The following is a 23,968-nucleotide window of genomic DNA, read 5'->3' as shown; positions in this document are numbered from 1 at the left end:
ACAACAACAAAAAAACACACAAAAACAACCAGTTTTTTTCATATCCATCATACTTTTGACAGCCTAGCTGGAGATTAATGAAAGGTTCACACAGAAATAGAGTCTATGACTGCAAGCAACAAAACACAGAACAGCAATTATGGAATAGATCAACCAACTTTTGTAATAGCAACCATGTTTCACATGATCTTCCTTGCTGGTAACTTAAACCCATAGCAATTTCTAAAAAAACAGAGTAGATTACTTATTAGGTTTGGTTATGTCATGGTCTCAATTCCTTTCAAGTCACTTGATTCTTTTCATTCATTTCCATGGGATTTAAATGGTATCTTTAATAATAGAGGTGACTAATGTGATCACCTTTGTGGTCACTGATTTGTATTCTTCCTCAGCTAGTAGTGACAAATGCTTTCATAATTAAATTGACTGGAATGTCAGAAGCAACATCTATAATAAACTAGTATGACATGAGAAACCAAGCAAAGACTTCTCAACCACTTTCTGGTTTCTTCAACTGCTGTAGGTTTTTTTTCTTCTACTTTTCCCTGTTTATCTCCCAGTCTTCACCCAGTGAATGCTCCTGCTCCTGCTCCTCACCTCCTCATACATGTAAACTCATGTCACCCCTTTGGAAAGCATTACTTTCACCTTAGCAGTGAGTCAAGGTACCACAGACCTGAAAATCAATAAATTAGTCTTGTTTGTAAGTACAGCTTTCAGAGGCACTCTGATTTCAGAGTTGTTTGTTATATGGGAGACAAGCATGATCCTTCTTTTCAGTTTAGTTTTTTTCCTTCTCAGGTTGCTGGATTTAGTGAAACCCAGACCAAAGCTCCTCAGTTTCCACAGTCAGTATGCAGAGAAGGGAGACGTCAGAATTTCTAGGAGCTATTCCCAAACTCTGATGCTGTTTTCCTCTTTCTCTCCTAAAGTAAAAAGGGTAATGAACTGTCTTTAAAAGCATGCTTGTCCAGCTTCCACTGCTGGTGCCGAATCAAAGATTGATACTTTCAAAGTGGGAGAGCTCATTTTTCTTTTCTCATTTTATCTTTTCCTTTCTCTTTTTCTTTTTTTTTTTTAACTCTTCAGCTATTTAATATCATCTTAGAAGACTTTTTTGGTTTATCTTACACTATAATTTTACTACTTTTTTGTTTATGGCATTTCAACAGACTTTCTTTTCCAATTTCTAATATGGCCTCACATCACAGAATCTCAGCAGAAGAGTTTTTTCATCAAATATTTCATGGTTTGAAAGTCCAGGAATGTAAAACTATCTATGATTTCAGACTGAGCTCCATTTGGCTGAGAAAATATTGAAAGTTTTGCTTCTGAATCTTTTTGTTTAAATTACTTCTTTCAACACCTGCAATTTTCTTAGAACTTTTAAAGATCATAGAATTTCCAACTATAAAATATAAAATTTTAAAATTTATGATCTTTTTTTACTGTTCTTTGCCAAATGAAACCCAAAATGATACACTTTGATTATCAATACTTCTCTCTCCTCCACTTCCTATTAAAGTTTTTTCCTAAACAGATCAATATTTCATACTTTGTATTTTCCACTTTGTGGTACATTCACTCATTCATCTGATCACTTCCTTTGTGCATTACAAGCCACTCTGTACATATACAACTGAATATTGTGGTTTGTAAACTCATTTGCTCCCTCAATGTCATTGAAGACATAGAAAATCTAAATATCCAAGAAGCATCTAGACTTCTAAACATAGATAGATATCTTAATATTAAATTTTATCTCAGCCGAGGGACTTTGCAGAGGTGTTTAATGTTGTTTGAGCTACCAGTTGGGCAGTTATTACAGACACCCACCACAGTTAGTAAATATGACACAGGAATCATATGGGAATATTTTCAACTGGAGCAGCACCTCTGGCAGTTGGAGGTCATGCAGTAAACCCAGAGCATATCAGAGATAACAGGGCATGCATATGCATGGACTTGAATCAAATGCCTTGTCAATACCATCACTTGGGCCAGTTCAGTTGCCTAAACTTGTGCCTCTGGCCATTTAAAAGTGTCTAAGGTATGTCACCTGACTTCCATCCGCCAGCATGGAAAAATACAGATGTCCATAGGTATTCAGTATTTTTTATCCTCATAACTGAGAAGTAACCCATTCCTCTGACATGTGACAAAGCAAAAAAATAGAAGACTTCACATGGGCAACTATTGTTTCAAAAGTGGACTCGCATAAGGTTACACATTTTTCTTTTACGGTGAATATTGGCTAAATAACATAAAAATACAAAATCTTCCTGAAAGATTAGAGCAACCTTCGTTTTCTTTATTTAAAGAGTCTGCTAACAATACAGCATCAATCTTGAGAGCTCAGAGCCCCATTGTGGTTATTAGGTGACACTTATTTGTTCAGGACTTGTACAGACTGCATCCTTTCTACCATTGTGTGCACTGGGTAGGACAAGACACTGACTGCATATGTGTTTAGTAACTATTCCCTATCTAGCAATGCTTTGTAATTTCTCAGTCCTTACACTGAATAAAACTATTGTTTCATTTTCAGATCCTTGCATACAGTACCAATTTATGGTCATTGTAAAATGGTCTGAATTTATATCCAGAGGAGATAAGTAAAACTGAAAAGTGTTACCCTCCATGGAAGGGACTGAGGTATTTTTTTGGATAGCATAGATGTTTCCATTATAAACCATTAACATCTGCAAAGTGGGTTTTCAGCTGCGAGGGGCATATACATTCTGTCTGCTGAGGTCCTAATTTCATTTGTGTACACACAACAATTTAATGTCTGCGTGTATGGATGTGTACTTACGTATTTACACCTCTGAGTATATATCCAAACATATATTTGGATGTTTGAAAAGCAGGAAATAACTGTAGATATAAATACAAACACAGTGAATCTAGTATTTGACCATAAAATACTGATTAGCAACTCATGAACACCATTAGCAACTGCCTGAGATGTCAGTTTTTATTGTAATAAGTAATATTATGTTTTTGCACACAGTTCAGGAAAAAAGCCTTAAATTGTGCACCCCAGTATTTTAGATGTCATAACATTAAGAAAAAACTCCCCAAACTGAAACCAGAAAATCAACCAAAAGACCAGGACAATTTCTTTTTAAAGTTAGCATATTTTAATCTAATGTTGTGACTGCCTGAGGAAAGGGGAAATAGTTGACTAATGTTTTTTAAGCCTTGGAGTTAATAATGTTGGCAATTGCTAGAGAGGAAATGACATCATTTACTGCATGGCCAAATTACAGCAAAGCTGTGATACAACATAGTATTAATAATAGACTGAATTTTATTTCCCAGGCCCATCAATAGAAGAAGAGGTCGTAATGCACAGAACAAATACTGACACCATGATTCAATGACGGAGGTCAAATTCCAAGTTACAGTAGGTAAGCCAGTTTTTGCAGAAATATACACATGAGCAGAACCAGAACCAAATTTATATTTTCCACTAGCATAGTAGGCTATCCTAGTCTAGCAGCCAGACTCAGATTTAGCTGCTCACTGGTTCCCCCTCCCTCTTTGGCAGGGCAGCAGAGAATTAATACGAAGAACAGAAACAAAAATGTTCATGGGTTGAGTTTGTTTGCCAATTACTGACATGGGCAAAAGAGACTTGATTTGGGGAAAATTAATACATTGACAAATAAAATAAATAGTTATTGATTCAGGTAACAGGAAAAAAAAGAGGGAGATTGCAGATAGTAGATAGTCACTTCTTTCTGCCACCACTTATTCATCACATTTTTCGTCTGCTCCACTGTGGACTTTTCACAGTCTGTAGTGTATATCTGCTCAGGTGTGGGTCATTCCAAGGGCAACTGGGAATGCCTTCTCCTCCATAGAGTACCTGTTCCTCCTCCTCTGACCTTGGCCTTGGTATTCCCTCTGCTGTCTCTTTTTTTGCTTCCTCCTGCTCTGCCTGTGAAGAGAAATTGCCCTCACAGAGCATCTTCCCCTGCAGCCCCTAATGGACAGCACTTCACCAACTGCAATCAATACAGCATTTTTAAGGAATTATTCTTAATTAGATACCTCTTATAAATAATAAATTGTTGACAGGCATTCCTTTTACTATGGCCTCTAAATTCTGCTTTTTTAATTTTTGACATTTGATAACTGTAACTTTTCTCAGATTTTTGTTTCCCGTTACCTGAATCAAGGATTAACATAATTTAGCTAATTAATTTTTTTTAAATCTAGTTTAAAGAGATAAGTCTTTTTTGTTCAGCATCCTATGGGTACTGGCATAATTTTTTAATGTTGTAATTGAATATTTCTGTTGAAAATTATGGTTGGTACCCCTATTCCGGCTCTGAAGAAAGAGAACTATTGAGTGCAAGCATTCTAGCAGGTCACAGCTTCTCCTCAAAAGTCATTACTGCAGGAGCACAGCTCAGTACATTGGATAGTGCTTGTTTTATCATATGTAAAATAGTTATCAGCAAATCAGGAAAACAAGATTTATTATTAGCTGCTTTTGTGGAGCACCTCAAATTATGGTATGTGAATACTTCTCTTGACAATTAAAAATTACAGAACAGCTATAGGGAGAAAAAGTCAATATGTAATTATACTTTCTAGAAAATATTTTCATAAGTGCATAAAATTGAGAAGTAATTCTAATATAAAATAAAAGGGCACAGCTCTGGTGAATATCACAATCATCATAATAAAACATCCTCATAACTAGGGGATTTTAGTCTACCAATTAAATGCAAAATATTACCACAGAAGCTATTGCTACCTTGTTTTTGTTTCTAATTTTTTGGGTTATATAGACCACAACATGTATATGTGTGTTGCAGAAGCTGGTCCTTCACACATAAATTGTAGTATACTTTTCTTCAGTCAGAAGCAGACTAGGCTTACCTGTCTAATGGTGACAATAACTGGCATAAAGGTAACTAACTTACAAAACTTTTCTAATCCTTTTACTTCTAAACTTAGCTTTGATGTCTTCTCACTATGACTGATAAACTCTTGGAAAAGTGGAGGGTTTTTTTGAATAAAAGATTCTCAGTAAATTGGTACAGACGGCTCTATCAGAACCTAATTACGACTGTGGAGCCAGAAAATAAATTGCATTTCCCATACATTATTAATGCCCTTCGAATCCTCATTTGTCATGTTCAAGGTTATGTAGAGGTGACATTCAAAGAACCCAAACTTCACCTTAACTCCTTTTGACAACCAAGTCCTTTTTTAATTTAAATTATCAATGATGAAAATTAAGCACCATAAGAAATAATTTCCTTAGCAGACATTCACTTATAGAATAGTTAAAAAAAAATGAATATATAAAGAAATAATTTGTTTTGCAGGACCAAATAATGTTTACTATATGCACATGTAAGCAGTTAGGCACATTAAGACCTGTAGGCCTGTAGTCATGGAGGCCCATGACTAGAAGGTGACACAAAATATTATTAGTAAATGAACATTGATTTTGAACATTTTTAATAGAAGAAAACACAGTTCAAGTGGTAATTATAAAATACATGTGCAATTTTTTCACTAGAGGTACAGGGGACATTTTATAAAAATACTAAAGCCAGATTGTACTGACTTATTTATTCTGAGTACTCCTAAAGAATTAAGATTAGCTTTGTATGATTAAAATAAGTCTTAGGCTTTTGGTATTCTGACACTTCAAAAGTAACTTTGAATACAGAAGTGAAATGAAATAATGTGAAATTTTCTTAGTATCCAGCTTCAACTTAGTTTGCTGGTGCATCAAATAACATTGGAGAAGTCTGTGATGTTTGGGTTTTTCGGTATTTCAGTTCAGGAAGGTATTCTGCTTTATTTCAACTTAAGTAAACACCAATTCCTAATGGTAAAAGTGAGTATTCACAGTTATCTGTGATGAAAGACAAAAAAAATTTATTATGGATGCAGTAGATATCTAAAACATCTGAAAAGTGTAAAGCTTCTTCCATTCTATCCACCACTGTTTATACTTGCTGAAGCTATGAACCACTTGTTAGAAGAAAAACTATGTAGTAAATTAGATACTGGCCTGTAGTTGTTGGTCACTTACCACAGAGTTATCCCAGGAACAGCTCCTTAAACTTAATAGTACCTTATCACGCTGAACCATCTTATTGTACTTTACAATATTACATTAAAATTGAAGGCTAGTCCATTTTACAGCTTTACTGTTCAGATAAAATGAGATAAAATCCAAGGGCCAAAATTCAACATGCGTGGAACTTCTATCATCTCTGTACAGTTACACAGATGATTACTACTCCACTGAAACCCAATAGGTCTTATATTTATATCTAAAAAAGGCAAATGTAAGCAAGGGCAAATTTAAAATAAAAAAAAGCATTTATTGGTCTGTATTTTTCAGTAATCTCTTTCGTATTGTTTCAGATACTTGGATTTGAGTAAGACCTTATTATTATCAGTATTCTCTCATATCACGATTCTCCATCTTCTTGATCTTCCTGGGAAGCTGTTACTCTTCCAGTGCGTGTGTGTGTGTTCTAAGGAGACAGTATGCCAACATATTTTGCTAATCTAAATATGATGGGAAATAAAAACCATACATACAACTTCCTCAGGATATTGAGGAGGAGTTTGCTAAGAAGAATTAAACCTCTGTTTAACAAACAAAATATCTTGAACGGTTAGGAAACACGAATCTGAATCAAAACATATGTCTTTCTTTCGCAAACATATGTAGGACAGTCTGGAAAACTTTGTTTAAATAAAGATACTTTGATTCTTATGTAAGGAATAAAAATTAGATAAAATAAAATGAGTCTTCATATGCAAAAATAAAAATGAGTCTTCATCAAGCAAAATGAAGCTTCATTGTTAGTGATAATACTTAAATAGATATTTTGCAGCTTTTTTTTTTTAGTGGTCATTGTAGTATACCATCTTTTGGTTTTTTATTTCTTGACACTACCACAATGTAATTGATTGCTTGTTACCTATGACATCCTTTTTTTTTCTCTCTTTAGTCTCCATGAACTAGAAATATAAAGATTTACTCCTCTTCATCAATAAAACCAAACATTTGTCATTTTACAAAGAACCACTTTTGGAATGTTTTAAAGATACTTTCCAAGTAATTACATGTTCACTTCCATTGCAAAAGTTCTCACATTCTTTTTCTCATGGATATTTTCAAGTTTTGCTTCTTTGTACAATCTTGAGAAAAAAATCTCCTGCCTCGCTATCTATAAAAGAACACAAAAGAAATACAACCTGCAAATTACATACATAGATTTTATTCAACATGTAATTCACAAAAATGAATTTTACATATGCCACATGAATTGTGTACCTAATCTTTTAGTTACAACTTAACTAATGAATGTCTATCATAATTTTTAATTTTTCCCCATAGATTGCTCATATGTCTAATCAAAATGATCGTCCTTTCTTGAATTCCTGTAGTTCCTGATGTCATCTGGACAATAAGGTCCCTAGAACTTCATAAACATTCTACGTGAATGACCACATATAACTATATGGAAAGACATTTTCATTCATTTGACTTCTGATTTGATTGGTTTATATACTACAGAAGATAAAATTCCCTGGTTTTTAATCTTTTCCTCCATCACATTAGATTTGTGTATAAGCAGCTAAAAGCTCCATTGTTTCTAATACTGTCCATTTAGAGCAGATATTCCCACTGACTATTACTGCATTCCAAGCACTTTATAAATAACTGTGTTTTTGGTTTATTAACCCCCACAGATGCTTGTATGCAGGTTTGCAGGCTGAAGTTACTTTATTTCTAGTCTGCAATTAACTTCTTGATTTTTTAGATGTTTGTGTATTGCTCATTTCTCACTGGGTTTTTTGCATCAGCTCTTAATTTAGTATAATCTGAAAATGTAATTAATGCACTGTTTGCTTTTTCTTTTTCAGTTCATTAATAAAAGTAGTAACGATTTTTCATTCCACTCAGGCATAAATAACTGAAGCAATCAATATTGAAATTACATTGAAATTTAGAATCCTTATTGTAAAGATTCATCTGAAACTCTAAATATTTGAGGTGAAAAAAAATATTTAACAAACTTTAATTAACTAAACAGTATATTTGGAATATAAAATGGTGTGATAGGTCTGACAATTTTTAAAGGAAATGTAACTGCTTCTTTTAATTTCAAATCTCAAACAGTGATTAAATCTCATACATTGCTATACATATTTGCATGCCCCTACAGATTGCTAATCTGCTTAGCTTAACACTGAAGGAAAGGAGCACAAGATGAGAGTATAAATTAGTTGTTACAAACAAGATTAAGTTGTTTAATATTTGTAAATGGGTTCCTTCAACTCCTGGTCAACCAAGAGTCAGGCACAGTGCCATTGCAGTCTCTAAAGCACTTCATTCCAGGACCTACAGTGAGAACCTTTATTGGCTTGACACATCAGTGACGTGTTATTTGTGGAGTCAACACAGCACCAATCTTCCTGATAGTCTCCATTTCTTCACTTGGAACTACTTTTGAAGATCCATAGCCTCTGATATATTCCTTCCTGAAAGCTTTCATGCATTTCCTTTTTATTTTTCCACTTTTTTTTTTTTCATAACTCAAGGTGTATAAGGACATTCCCCTGAAAATGTGCTCTTAATGATTAACAGTAAAATCTACTGTTATCAGTGCCACCAAAAAAAAAATCCATTTTGCTTTTGTCTCCACTTTAACTGTCCTTTTTCAAGGAAAAGTTAGAACATATAGGCCCAACTGATGGACTGTCTGCCCCAGAACTCTGTCTGCATAGGCAGTTGATTTTTTTTCTACATAAGAGTAAGACCTGGAATGCTATATTCTTCTACCTAATGGTTCCCCACTGCTTTTTAACAGCTCACTTCTCTATTTCTTTTATATAAACTCATCTTCCTTTCTACTGCTGAGCCTGTATAAATTTACCAGCACTTGTGTCATGGTTTGAGAACCCCAGAATCCAATTCCCTAGTACAAACCCCCTCCCACATCTCAACCCAGTGTGAGATGGTTTTTCCAGACACCACACGAGACTCAAAATGGGGGAAAGGGATTATATATTACAATGACTGTACAAAATAAATACTACAATACATTATATACAATCTTAGCTATCTCTACCATGACATAAAAGTATTTACAATGGATCAAATCTCTTCTCCCCTCCAAATAAAAGTCCAGGAGGGAAGAAGGAAAGATCCTTTCCACTCTCAGAGCAGCAATGTCTCTAAGGCAGCAGGTTCTCTGTCTCTCTTCCATGCAGCAGCTGTAGCTGGATCTCTGCCAGTACACACAAGGGGTATCCAAGCCCCTCCGCCCGTCATCTCCAAGCAAGGGTCTTCTCTTCCGTGGACTGCGTAGCAGGGACAAAACTCGCTTCACCACGGTCATATCATGGGGTGTAAGACCCCCATGAAGGTCCCTTCCTCAGGGGATTCATGCCTGAGTCAGAACATCTCGGGCAGCTTTCAGTTGAAGGCTTTTGCCTCAAGAGTTCTATCAGAGCCTCTGTGCTCTGATCTCAGGCTGCTAGCTTAGCTTGGCAGCAGTAACAAGGGGGGCCAAGGTCACCACCTCTGCATTCTTTCTCTGAGCTTTTCAGCTCCTTTCTGCAGTGTTGTAACACTTCAAGACTCTTTCAAGTAAGAGTTCATCATCCTCCTCCAAGGAGTTTGGGGGGTTTTGGTTTCAGTCCTTACCCCAAACTGTCTCTGTAGAGCCTAATCTTACTCTCTTTGCTGCTGGCTCTCTTTCTCTCGGACAACTCTGTGTCTTCCTTGGCTGCATGCTGTTTGCTGCTCCTTATCTCTTCTGGTTCTCTGCCACTTTCTCCGGCCAGTGTTGCTTTTGCTGCCCCTTCTGCTGCTCACGGTGGAGAAAAAAACTTCCAGCTTCTCAGTCACAGACCTCAGTCCAGTTTAACACTGTTCCAAGTCCCTGCAGTCACCCAGCTGGGGCTGGGGGGGCCAGAGCCCCCCAGGGGGCTCCTGCCCTTTCTCCTCGTGGCCTTACAACATGGCTACTTCTCCAACAACCACTTCACATTTATCTACATTGAGTTTAATCTGAAATTTTATTTCCAATTTTCTCCTTCTGAGACTAACAAACTTTCAGGAATGGACAGGATAAACACATTGCCTTCCGTAAAGTAGTTTTTAGGTAGATACTGTCAACCGCACAATTCTAGTACTAAGTTTGTGTCATTGCATCAGATTTTTAGATATTTACACTGCCAAAACCACACACACATATTCTGAACAATATTCTGAAAACAAGCAGGGAAAATATTCTCACACAGAAATTTTCTAGAGCATTGTCTCTCTATGAATCCAGGTACTATCTGAAGAATTTCAAACTAGGCCATTACAGTCAGTTCCAGTGCAGAGCTCTTTAGCTTATACTTTGAAAGGATATGAAACCAGCTGGGTGTGTTCTTGTGCTCATCTCCAGGATGCTTACTAAATGTCATCTGTCATATAATGGATGTATTTTGGGGTTAGATAGTGAGAGAGAATGCAGCCTTGTCTGAGGTCTTTGTAACAGAGAAACATGGACCCTGGGGTGTCCATATGCCATAAATTTTCTCTGTGTCTGTTCCACTGAAAACATAACCAAAAAAGCAGATAATAAAGACTGAGTGATATCAGATTTTGTCCTAAGATACAGGTACTGACCTAGTTCCAAAAAGGAAGTAACAATTTTCCTATAAGGAATGATACAAAATTGAAAACGTATCTATATTATATTTTGATTTTATATACCAAATGTCAGCATATTACTTAATTCTATTAAATGAGTGTAACAAACACTGAATAGATTATTAAATTAATAAATAATGCAGTAGGTTTGGTAGCAATCATTTAGAAATAGAATATTCAGAAATAATTCAGTGTGCTTTTAAATATTTGTTCTTTGAGGGATACATTTTTAGAATAAAATTTAGGATACATATTGAAATATTTTCAGTAATATTTCTGTCCTTGACTACAGGACATATTCCAGTCTACATCACAAAACAGGTGAAAAACCTGTAGTACAGTCCAGTTAAAATTCACTTTTCTCAGTTTCAAGGACACCCCCAAGTTTTAGCACTATTCCGTAGTAGAAGGAGGTCCTTCTCTATTTGGATTCTGCTGAAGATATTTTGGTGACTAAATTTTAATGATCTATTCCCTCTTCTCCTCATAGTTTTTGGTGATAAATCATTGCTGCTGAATTTTCTGTTGTGCATTGTTTAGTACAAGATAATATTGTTCACACCGCCTGTCCTCATTACTTGAAAAGCAGGAATCTTTGAAGTTGTGCATTATTCACCTTTTACTATAATTCATTTCCTCATACAACTACAGTGTTTGATACTAATTTAATTTGGCACAGTATGTTGTCATGCAATGTTTAGCCTGTATGAATATTCAAGAAACATAAAAGAGACTCACAGTGACATGGAGATGACTTACAAAACAAAGAATATCAAAGAAGTACTTGAAGAATTGTTTTGCTATTGTACTCAGTCTTCTTTCTTCTCAGTTGGAAGATGATATGCAGTTATAAGGCTTTCTCTCTTTTATATGTTCCTGACTTTCTTAGGCAGAAGGAGCATGGCTGTGGAACTCAGATCCTTCTGATTATCTACTAATGACATACTAATTTACTGGTTTTTACATACATATGCACATGTAAAGACAGAGACACACATATACATATACACCTGTATTTCAGGTTTGAGTAGTCAGCAAAATTTAGCATGCTTCAAGAGTTTTTAAGGACGTTAGAATGATATCTTGCCATCAAACATTAGCATGGATAAATACCCAGAAAATTAAAAAAGACCTACCAATACTGACAGAAAGGGAGGACTGGCAGTAATATGATGTAAGGCAGTAATTTCATCTATCCTTTCTCTACTTGGCTTTTCTTGTTTTCCAAAATTGTTTATCTGGGTTAAGACCATTGACTTCTAATTTAAAGATCTACATTTCACTAAATATGCTGATCTTTTCAGTTTGCCCCAGAAAGTTTTCCTTCTGAAACAGTTCTTGGTTTCATTTCAATATATATGTAGGATGAAGAGCAGACTGAAGTGGGCCATCATGTCGGACATATATGCGTAGGACACTGCTAGTTATCATAAAATCTAGCTGTTTCTTAAAACAATGAACAATGAGGGTTGCAAAGGGTACATGAAGAAAGAAAATGTGATAACAAAGCAAGAGACAAAAAAATCAATCATTTCTGAAAAGTATTACTGGTCTTGATTCCCGTGTTGTATTTATTGGTCAGATTGTTCTTCATTTGCTTAAGTGGAAGTGAAGTATCTAAATAACTTCTCCATGAGATTTTCATACTACCTCTTACTTTATAACTCTCGCAGTAGAATCTATTTCAATTATAGTATTGCTTTTATTACTTGGCTATGTATGTGACTCCTGTTACAGTGAACATTAGTTAAATTAAGTGCCTTTTATGTAATATCTTATACGTATTGGATTTTTTTGCTTCTGGTGAGTTTTATAGCTTCTATGGATTGTCATATTATAATACACATTAAACTGGATAGAAAAGATAGAATTTATGACTATCAGTCTAAGTGGCTTGAATGACTCAATCAGCATTTTTTCTCAGTGATTTCCATCTGCTAAGAGGGAGGTTTATAAAAAAACAAATTATTTGAGTGATATTGAGAAGCATGAAGAATAATTAATTATATGAGGGTTTTTTTCTTCTTTCAACTTCATTATTGTGAAATTTTCATTGACTTTTCTTACCATATGTAACCCACTGCTGGATTGATAGGACTATGTGTGACAAAACAGCTAAAGAAGGTATTATCCAATTTTTCTGTGAACCCTTTGGCCCTGCACAGAGGTAAATCTAAAGATTATCTTGGAGTAATTTAGAAACCTGTAGAAATTGATTTATCTACCTGAAAGATAAGAGGTCATGGGAAGATTTCAAACATGTTCTGTTCCATTCCAGCAAAGATCAAGACATCTAAGAAGAGCCTCACATAAACTATTTTCTACCTCCGCTATCCATAGCAGAATAAAAACCGATACCTTATCTCCTTGTTCAGGATATAAGTAGACTTAATTTTTCAGTTAAACAAATACAGATGTCAATTTAATGGTGTAAAATAAACACAACATAAGCCACCTTAATATGCTGCTACCATAACAAATACATTAGTGCTAGAGCTCATGAAAAGTGTTAACTTGAAGGGGAAAGAATTTTTCCCCTTCAAGAAAGTGAAATATGGTAGTCCAAAAAGTAAAATTTGCAGAATCTGATGCAAGAGTCTGTCATAAAAAACATTTCTTTCTTGTCCCCTCGTGTCCTCTGCCTGATTCTGAGAAATAAGAAGTGTACTTAAATCCCTGAAATACTTAAAGTGCCCTGATTCTCCTAGACAAAAAGGGTGGTATGAGATTATCTAACAGACTGAGATCTTATAGATTATATAATGAACCCCCTTAAATACTGACTATACAGCATTTAAGTGATTGTAGCACTGACTACATTTTTTTTTTGTTCCTGGTTACAAATAAAATTCGTCTTAAAATTCAGTCTTAATATGTGCTTCTCAAGAACAAGTAAGACCCTAAAAAAACAGCTTGGTGTTTTATTTGTTCACTTTCTAACTTTCTTGCTTATGATCAACTTTCAAAGAAATATTTCTTAAATTATACAACCTTGAGCTAATACTTAGTCTTTGTGCCCAAAAATAAATAATCACATTCTATATTTTACAATTCTGATCTCCTAAATTACTGAATACATGCAACGCTCGGGTATTCAATATGAATAATTCAATTTTTACCTTCTGTCCTGTGAATCATCATGACAAAGAACAACCTCAAGTATTCACTGGCTGATAGGTAGCTATTAGGGAATGGTAAATCTCATTAATTTTGATCATGAAATTATTGAGTACTAATGTGCTAACAAAGCAAAACAAGATACCTGTTGTTTTGATGTTGATTTGCTGTGTGTGTCTTATTGGATTTTTTTTTAGTTTCAATCAAAACAACAATTCTTTTACCTTTATGATATCTGAAAAAAAGATTTTTATATGCTTTAATTTTTCTACTATATTTAGAGGTTTATTCTAGAGAAAAAAAAAGGTAAAATTATAATCCCTTTACCTTATTTTAGTTTCCTGCGCATATTGCTGATAATCTTTACATTTTTTTACCCACCTGTGATGTCCTAAATACCCTTACAAGTATATAATTTTTTGTGTGTTAGTGAAAGTCTAAAAACTTATTCCAGTGCACTCTGTAAACCCCTCCACATCCCAATGTTCTCTGTTTTTATTCTCTGCTAACTATCTCAGTCCCTATCCTTTGTGATCTGCCCTCTCTATTGTTCTTAATGGCATGTTTAATTCAGTGTTCAAGACTGAGTATTTATTCCATTTTGTTCAGTCTTTTACATTTGTTTTTTTCAACCTGTATTTTTGGGGTTTTTTAAATCATAAAGACATAGATTGGAACTCTATGTACATTTGATGTAAGTAAGTACAGTTTTAGCTCACCTAATTATTCTTTGGAACATATGAAAAAAAGTTTAGTGTTTGGCATATTTTAGGAGAGCACTTTGTAGCTAAAATATACTCGGAAGATTGCTGTTTAAATGACAAGATAACTGCTTATTAAATGATGCATTTATTTTAAGACCAGAAGATCAGCAACTTTTTTTTTTTTTTCCATTTCTCTGGAAACTTAAAGTGGTAGCTTTCTCCTTTCAGAATTCAGGCCATTTTTTCTTGTGGAATCAATATGGGCAAAGTAACATTTTCCAGATTAAAGGCTCACCGCTGGTTTAGTGAAAATTTTATTTCTTTGCTTGAGTGATTTCTCTGACCTTTTTTTCTATTTCATTTTTTATTTATATAGAATAATATATTTGTTATTTCTCAATTTAAATTGCTTTTTATCCATGCAGGACAAATTAAAATGGAACTCTTACGGGAATCATATCATCTTGATTACCATACTAAAATAGAGGCAGGCTCCATCACTATTGCTCACTGACCTGTGTCTATGAGGTCTTATTTCAAATTCCAGCTCTGGAAGTGACTTTAGGCTACTTACTCAACCTCTGTGTACTTGGCGTTCTTCCTCTGAAAATTATTTATAATCTTTTTTGGAGCTTTACAAACAATCTGGTTTAGTTTGTAAACACAAATCAACTCAAAACTATGTTTATCAATGCCATCATGCAACATGAAGTTCTCACGTAATCATATAATTACTTCTATTGTAAATTTTCATAAAAAGTGGATGAAAGTGAAACACAATTGTAAGAGTTCTACTGTTAAGCTGTAGGTCCCGAAAGACTGTGAAGCTTACCATGAGTACTAGGGGGTGCCTGGGCTCTTTTTCATCTTTGGCATCATGACCCATGGCAGCCTTTCTGTGTCATTGAGCAAAGGTCTGAGCAAAGAGCAAAAGTAGAAAAACAAACAGAAAAAAATCCTAGCCAAAAGAGAAGACTAATGTGAAGAATCTCCCTGTCTACTCCATTCACAGTTTTACTTCTTCCTGGCTGCTCTTAAATCCCTTTCCTTTTACTTCAAACAGTACACTGTATTTCACTCAGGATTCAAGTCTATTGCTATTTGTAATGGGCCATAAATGTCATAAATGAGTGCCATTTACCCAGGGAAAGCTATGTTTTTTCCCTTTTGTATATCCAGCATATAAGAAGGTTTGATCCATGGTTTTCTAGGCATGTATCAAGAAAGAGCCCTGCCTAGACATGAAACATAAAGATTGGGCTAAGGAGAAACAGAGAATCAGAGATAAAAGAAAAAAGAGAGAGACAGAAAGTAACTTTCCAGTAGGTTTTACTCTATTACTTAGTATGCTTTATTTCTTCAGTTACCTACTTCTTTTTAATTAATTCAGAATGAGAATTCTAAATGGGGGTACTTTTTAGACATCATTGACAACAATTGAGAAAGGACAATAGCAAGGCGGTAGAAGATGATACTTCAGTTACTGAACAGGCTGAAAACACAGTATGACTGAGGAAGTTGAATGATTCACATTTGCAGAATTAAGGAAACTTCTCTTCTGATACTTCCGTCCCTTGATATCTACTATGTATTTCCTACACTTTCTCATCTTCCTCCTATTCTTCTCCTTCCTACCACAAATCCATTTAAATGACACCTTTCCCCAGAATGATGCCTGTAGCTCTCACTGGGTCAATGAAATTCAATGAAACAATTCTTGCTGGATTATTTTTCTACCATTTTAACCACCTCAATTCACTCTGAGTCAGCCAGACAGCTCAGTGGAAGCAATGGGACTATCCCATTCTGACAGGTATTCATCTGACCCATTGGCTTCTGGATGAAGGCCCAAAGACAGCCAAAAGATGTAGCCAAAGCAGGTCTCTGTACACCAAGAAATTTTATGTGTCAATCACGATATAAATAATATTACTTTGTATTGATCATTATATATATAATATTGTCTTGAATATATCTTACATACTAAAATATGTAACTAAAAGCAGTAGTTAAACATTTTATAAATCTAGGATTGAACAGGACAGTGGAACTAGCTGAAACAGTTTTATGTAAGAATGTGGGATATGGGACCACTAAAGGGGTAAAAATGGCCAGATGTTGCTCAACTTAAGAGACACCCAAGCTGGCAAAGAATAAGACATAAGTAAAAGAGTGCAAACAGACAAGACCTCCTGTCAAATGCACAGGAGACAGGCAAAGGTAAAAAAAACAGATCAGGATCAAATAAGACCCCTTTGGGAGGGAGGCAAGAGCATAAGAGCAACAGGTGTAACAAAGGAAAATCAAATGAGAGAAAGGACAGCCCACTACAGTTCTGACAGAAGAGTCTCAACTCAGCAACTAAAGATTATCAAGGGCACTTTCCATCTGTACCAACTATATAAAATCAGCCCAGTGGTATTGTATACCCACAGCTAATGTAGGACATAAATTTACAGGCTAGGAGTTTTGTGTCTGCAGAGAAGGTCATTGATGATGGTAAGAGTTTATCATTAGCATGATGTATGAAGTTAATGAGTAAATTTAATGAAGTTTTTTTCCTCAAGTTGGTACCCTGCTTGTTGCATCAGTCATCTACATATTCTCATCACAGCAATCTGCAACAGCCTAATACACATATCTATATGTATACACACACATAGATGTATATAAAAATGTTCAGTTACAACAAAGGACTCTGGAGAGCTTACCTCTAAGACAAATATCTCAAGTTAGTAATGTAATATTTCATTTACTCTTTCAACTACAGAGCCATTCTGAGCAAATTCTCATTTCACTTCTTATTTTCACCTTCCTCTTTCGGATTTCAACTTATTGCTCCTTAGTTTACCAAATTATTTTAACTTAGTGATACTAAGGACTATCTGTATTCCAAACTTAACTATGTGGGCCAATAGAGAGTTGGTTGAATGCTTCACAAGATGTACATCTATTGATTCTGTATGCATGTCTGTGTTTCTAAAAATATCAGCATCAAGGGAATCGTGAACAACTTAGACACCTTTTATCTCTTTGTTTATTTGTTGTTTGTTATTTTTGAAGATATATATGCACTCTTTGGCCATTAGGTTTTCATTCCATTCTTTAATGCAGCAGAGGGTAGCACTCATTAATCATATGCTAGGCTTGGGAACTATGGTTATAATTCTCAAGTTATGTAGTAGTAAACAGAAAATGTTATCTGTACCATAGAAACAGATTTTGCCAGTCCATGTAAATCTATCTTCATTGTTTTCCATTAAATATTGCTCTCTGCTTTTGATCTGAGAGTTGCTGTTTCTATAGAAAATTAAAATATAGTTGTTGCAGTACCCAATATGGTAAACATCTAGTTAGTACCTAATATTTATGTTACGCAAATAAGAATGTTTAATATTTATTTGATTCCAACTATTGTTGGTCTTGTATTAGAAAGTAGAAGAACTTTATTTATATGTATAAACTGTACATAAGAGGCCATGGTTTACACATTTTTCAAATGATAAAGTACTAACTCTGTATAAATAAGTATGGCCAAATATAGAAACTAGAGACTACTTTGTAAACCCCATATCTCAGAGTGATCAGGCATTGCTAAGTACAGATACATTTTGATGCAAAGTAGATTTTTTTTTCCTAAAGATTGGTATGGACCATACTGCAGTCAGATTTGCATGCAAATACACATGCATTTGAACCAGGGAGTGATGCGTAGAACCTCATAGCAATATTTATTAAAACTAATTGGTTTTGGCTGGGATAGAGTTAATTTTCTTCCTAGTAGCAGATATGGTGGTATTAAAACATTAAAACAGTCTCAACAGCACACTTCTTTTTACTTGTTGCTGAGCAATGCTTACATGGTGTCAAGGCTTTTTCTGTTTCTCACTCTGCCCCACCAGAGTGGGTTGTGGAAGGGCAAGAGCTGGGAGGAGACACAGTCAGGACAGCTGACTCTGAATGACCAGTGGGATATCCCATACCATACGGGATTGTGCTCAGCAATCAAAACAGTTTTGTCAGGACTGTAGGAACAATCGAGGGAGATGATGAGCACTAATCAAGTGAGAAGGAGGTAGATTGGGCTAGCAAGCTGAATGTGCAAGTTTATGTGCTCAGAGTGCAACCCTTGAAAGTTTTCATTTGATACCAAATTAAGAGGAGATGCTGATGCACCAGAGGATTGTGCTGCCATTCGAAGGACTTTGACAAGCTGGAGAAACAGGACAACAGGACTCTTGCAAAGTTCAGCAAACAGAAAAGCAAAGTCTCGCGCAGGCAGAAGTCTGCTGCCTGGACAATAGCTTGGTAAAACAGGACCTGGATGTCCTGGTGGAGAAACTGAACATGCTTCACCAGTGTACCCTTGTATTAAACAGCATCCTGGGCTGCATTAGGAAGAGAATTGCCAACAGGTCAGTTAGGGTACAAAGACAGAGTATAGACTTTCACTTAGGAAAGTGACAAGTAACAAGTGTGTGGATGGTAAGAAAAAGTTACTGATTACAAAATGTAATATTCCTTTATCATTTATTGTCACTGGAATTGTGTTCTGTTTACATTAAAAAAATATAAGGTGTTTGAAAGAATAAATGATATGTTTATGTTTTCATCTTTTTTAGTGCTTTTGAACTTTTTAAGAAATAGGCATTAATTCTATGGAAGAAAGACCCCATCTTCAATAAATTTAAGAAGGAATCAGTGCTGCAAATTATAGGCTACTATCCACATTTCACTCTAGAAAGACCAGGGGTACCATAAAGACGAGCAATTCTGTAGAGATCTGAAGAAAAAAAGGATTAGGTGGCTTTAAAAGAATCAGTAATGGTCAATAAAAACAGTTGACTCAAAAGAATCTTCCCAAAGGAAGAAAATATAACCCGATTCACACAAAGCAAATGAGAGTGTAGTCAGACACACCTGCGTGTTGCAATTTCCTCTCTTTCTTGAGTTGCAGAGGTTTTTCACTAGCATTAGATTGATATTACTATTCTGTCTACTCCTTCTGGTTCACAGCTAATACTTAGAAGATGGGGGAGTGGTAAATTTTTTTAGGTGATATTGAATTCAAGCCTGTATTTTCTTTATAATTTCTTTATTAAAAACGAACAAACAAAGAAACACCCCCAAGAAACGTAACACAAAACTAAAACCAACCAAACAAATAAAAATCTTCCAACAAAACAAACCACAAACCAAACCCAAACATAAACATTTTCAAAAAGTTTCCTTACGTGCTGTGCAATTCCTTGTTGATATGACCAGGCAGATACTCTGTCTTGGAAAAGTTGCCAGGTCTTGTTTCAGTAAGATATATTATTTTTTATTATCTATAGAAATAACAGTCTGAAAGTTTTCAGTCCATATGAAGCTCGAATAAAAGTATGACACACAAACACATTAAAATGCTTGATGACCAGAGGAAAATCTAAATTACTCTAGAGAACAGTTTATAATTACCCCAAGCAAATATGTATCAAGTTTTATCTCATCATTTTGATCCCATTAATCTATGCAATATTGCATTTTATCCTTTTCTGAAAGTTTGTACAAAGCTCTTCTCTCTTTATCTCAAAACTGATTTCTAGTTCTTTCCATATTTCTCCTTTTGCTACTTAGTTACATCTTTTTACCTGTTTGGTAAACAACTCTGGAAGAACTGTATTTAGGGTAGTCACCTTATAAATATAATGTTTTTTGGGGTTTTTTTATGTCTTTGTATACTACTCCCTCGAGTGAACTTTGGCCATCAATTATTTATTTTTCTGACTGTAGATGTAGTCATTGTATTCTCAGCACCTGCACACCACAGCTATATTCACTTATGTATAGAGGCCATGCTTACAACTTTTCCTTGAACCAAAACGTAACAATCCTAAAGATTTAAGAGCTAAATATACAAAGGTGTCTGAGACTCAGCAACAAGATCCTTTTATTATGTACTCTGCTACTCTGAAATCTGCATTGCTAATTGATGGACACAGGCAGAGTAACAATGAGGAAAACTTATAATCCTTCAGAAAGACTTACAAAACAGAGTGTGTAGAGTATGGAGACATTTACTCCACAGAAAAAATAGATGGGAAATGAAACCCTGCTTACCTCTCTCAATGAAATAAGCATCCACCTTGAGGGTAGAGCTGTTCTTTCTGCTATAATCTCGCTGCTATGAATACATTGTTGGAGATAAATATGTCAGCTCTTCTTATTTTCTGATTGCACACTTAATAGTCTAGTAACAAATGTAGTCAGATGAAACCCTAGAGGCGAAAATTCAAGTATTCCTATTTCTGGTTTGACATTATGAGTTTTACTTATATTTTTCACTGTCTTACAGGCATGGACTTAAAGAGACTCAAAGTTCCATATCTGAATCTGTTCCATAGAAAGAATACCCTGTTTTGTATTCATGAAAGGACTGGTCTCTGTGTGTCCATATAAAGAAGCTTGATGGCCCAGCTTCAGCCACATATTTAACCAAAATTTTTGCCACTGATACTCAAACAATTTTCACAATGTCAAAGAGCAATTATAACAAGAATTTGAGTCACCATATTAGGAAGTTTTCTGCAGAACATGACAGACACTCCTGCAAAATCAAATCTCCCATCCCCAAATTTTCAATATTCCAATGACTCTGTAAGCATTATATTATTGTTGAGGGATTGAACTTAAGAACAAGTTCGATAAGCATGGTTGAGAATATGCTATTCTATCTGCTCCTTCTGGTTCACAGATAATATTTAGAAGATGGGGGAGTGGTTATTTTGGGGAGTAGTTATTTTTTTTACTACAATCAGCATACTATTTTCACTCTACTATCATCATAAATGGGAAAGGGATTAAAGACATAAATGCCTCCAGCAGTTAAGCATCTGACATTCATGAAGAGCAGTAGGGATGCTGTGAACAGGAATTTAAATATCCAGGTGTTTTAGGTGCCAGCTCACTGAAAACACTGTGCATTGAGATTTTAAATTTGGACATCAAAGATTGAAATTAGGCAATAAATTCCTTCAGAAAGCCTAGTCTTGAAATGACAAGCTCTTTATTTATTAAAGTGTTGACAAAATTCTGAAATCTTCTAACCACACAGATATGGTCTATATTTTTAAAAATCTTTCCTTGGAGCTAGTGTTTATTTATTACCATTCCTAACCAGCTACTAATTCATTAATATTTTTTAACGTTTGTAGGTTTTAAATTCTGTTAATTTGTCTTCTACAAATTAATTTTTGTTAAAGATTCTAGTTGTCTGAAGCTGCTTGCATTTTTTACCTAAAGAGTGTATTTAACTTTTTAAAAGTTTTTAAAATAGTGCCTTGGTATGAGGAAAAGGACTTTATCCATTTCTCTAACAAAAATTTCCTCACTGCCTTGAGCAAAGTGCTGCATGACCTAGTTCCTCCATTTCTTAATTAGTATTTATTTCTCATTTCTTAAAAATTTTAATTTCCTAGTGTTTTTAGAGGATAATTTAAAAAAAAATTATAAAGGTTCAAAATAGTTTGGATTAGTATCATCATATTCAAAGACTAATAATGGATATGACTAAGAAATTATTTTCCCTCTTTTATCAAGCTAAGGAGCCTGGAGCTATATCATTGAGCAACACCCTGACAAATATTATTGTCTGCAACTATATGTGTACCATGTTACATACCATTAATACTGAGCTTGAAAATGTAGGGGTTTTTCTATCATAAAAAAATACACAGTTTTAAAGATAAACTTATAAACCAAAAACCTACACTTTGATTTTGATGAAAAGTTTGGCCTCCAGGTAGATCAACATGATCTATCAACAGTTTTCTTCACTTGTTGCTTTACAGTCCAATTGGATCTTTTCCTTGTTATTTACTTCTTACTGATATTTTCTTTTTCTTTTGTTTCGTTCTACAACTTCAGCTGGTGCATAAAAAACAGTTTAAGGAGTCTTTTTGTTTCAGAAGTGTTATGGTTTTAAGTTCCTTTGATGATGATATCCTTTTACATTTCTACAGTGATAATATTTCTAAATTTTTTTGCAACCAAATATTTTGTGCAGTCTTTCATCTCAATTTCCTTCATTAACATTTAAGCTACTGCTTTAGGCCGCCTGTAACAGAACAAGAACAGTAAACACTGGGATGTGAACACCATTTGTTTTAATTATCCACATCAAATAATTCTATCCTTGTCTTTCAGAAGAAAACATGTTAGAGAAGCTTCTACACTTTCTTCTCCATTTCTCTATTGTCAGAGGTGTCATTGATGCACATTTTAGAGGTGTCTTTGGTGTTATGATTTGCAAAAGAGTTGAATTAAACAGCATTCTAATTCTGTCATTTTATTATTATTAAGGATGTATTTCCTGGAATCCTTTCACGTTAACAGTTCAGACCTCTCAGTTATTTAAACAAACAAAAAACCCAAACAAAACATTAAAGCCCCTTCTGTCAGGAGTAAGTCTTGTATAGCCATGTTTGTATCAAAGACATTAGATTACTGTTTAAACACACCTTTGTTATCTGCTAGATTTGGAACATGTTCATTATTTCATGCTCTGTAAAAAGAACGTTATTTTTCAGTGATTGCTAAAGCTTTAATATTTATGACATTTTTAGAGAGAAGAACTTACTTTCTCATTGCTAATCACTAAGCATTGGATTGAAGGGAAGAAAAGCAAAAAAAGAATTTAAGCACCTGATGTAGAGTTTCATTTGAATTTAGGATCTCAGATCCAATTCTATAACCCTGAAAATTCCTGTGTAGGTAATTTCAAAAACTTAAGACATTTGATCTCTTATGGGCTTTTGAAAATCTTTCATCATTTTTCATCTTTTTTTCCAGAAAACTTTATTAGTCTTACACGAGTACAAAGTCAGTCTCTTTTGATGGAATTAAACTGTTCAGTACCTATTTCTAACTCCAATGGAGGAAAAGCATTTTCTTTTTTAAATTTCATGATGATCTTGACCTAGCAAACACCATTACATCTATGAGATCAATCTGAAAAAATACACTGTTGATCAAAAACTAATCCCTTCTGCTCTTTTTTCTTTTTAACCCTTTTGGTCATCAGCAGAAATACCCTCAGTTTAAAAATAATAGCTTTGGTTTAAGAAGAATGAGTTAAATTTCTTGGGATTCTATTAAAAAAAAAAATCAAGGTCCAGATCCCAAGGGATAAGAAGTCTAATTTATATATTTATTCTTGCTCTGAAGAGGGACATGTGATCTGCCTCACCCCTCTGTGCATCTGTACTGCCTACTTTCCACATATGGAGTAGAGAGTCAAATGAGCATAAAGTGAGTTATTTTTGGATTAGTACTAACTGGTAACCGCATTGGTTTAACCCAAATGCTTTTATACAAAGGCAATGTCCTCACCTTCTAATTTATCATCCTCAAAACCAGTCCAAAAACTCCAACAAGACAAAAGAGCTTCAAGACTGCAAAT

Source organism: Pipra filicauda, unplaced genomic scaffold (assembly GCF_003945595.2).
Source record: "Pipra filicauda isolate LSUMZ 115617 unplaced genomic scaffold, ASM394559v2 scaffold60_size3304689_pilon, whole genome shotgun sequence".
Taxonomy (NCBI): Eukaryota; Metazoa; Chordata; class Aves; order Passeriformes; family Pipridae; genus Pipra; species Pipra filicauda.
The sequence above is the reverse complement of the archived record's forward strand: the minus strand, read 5'-3'. Positions refer to the sequence as shown.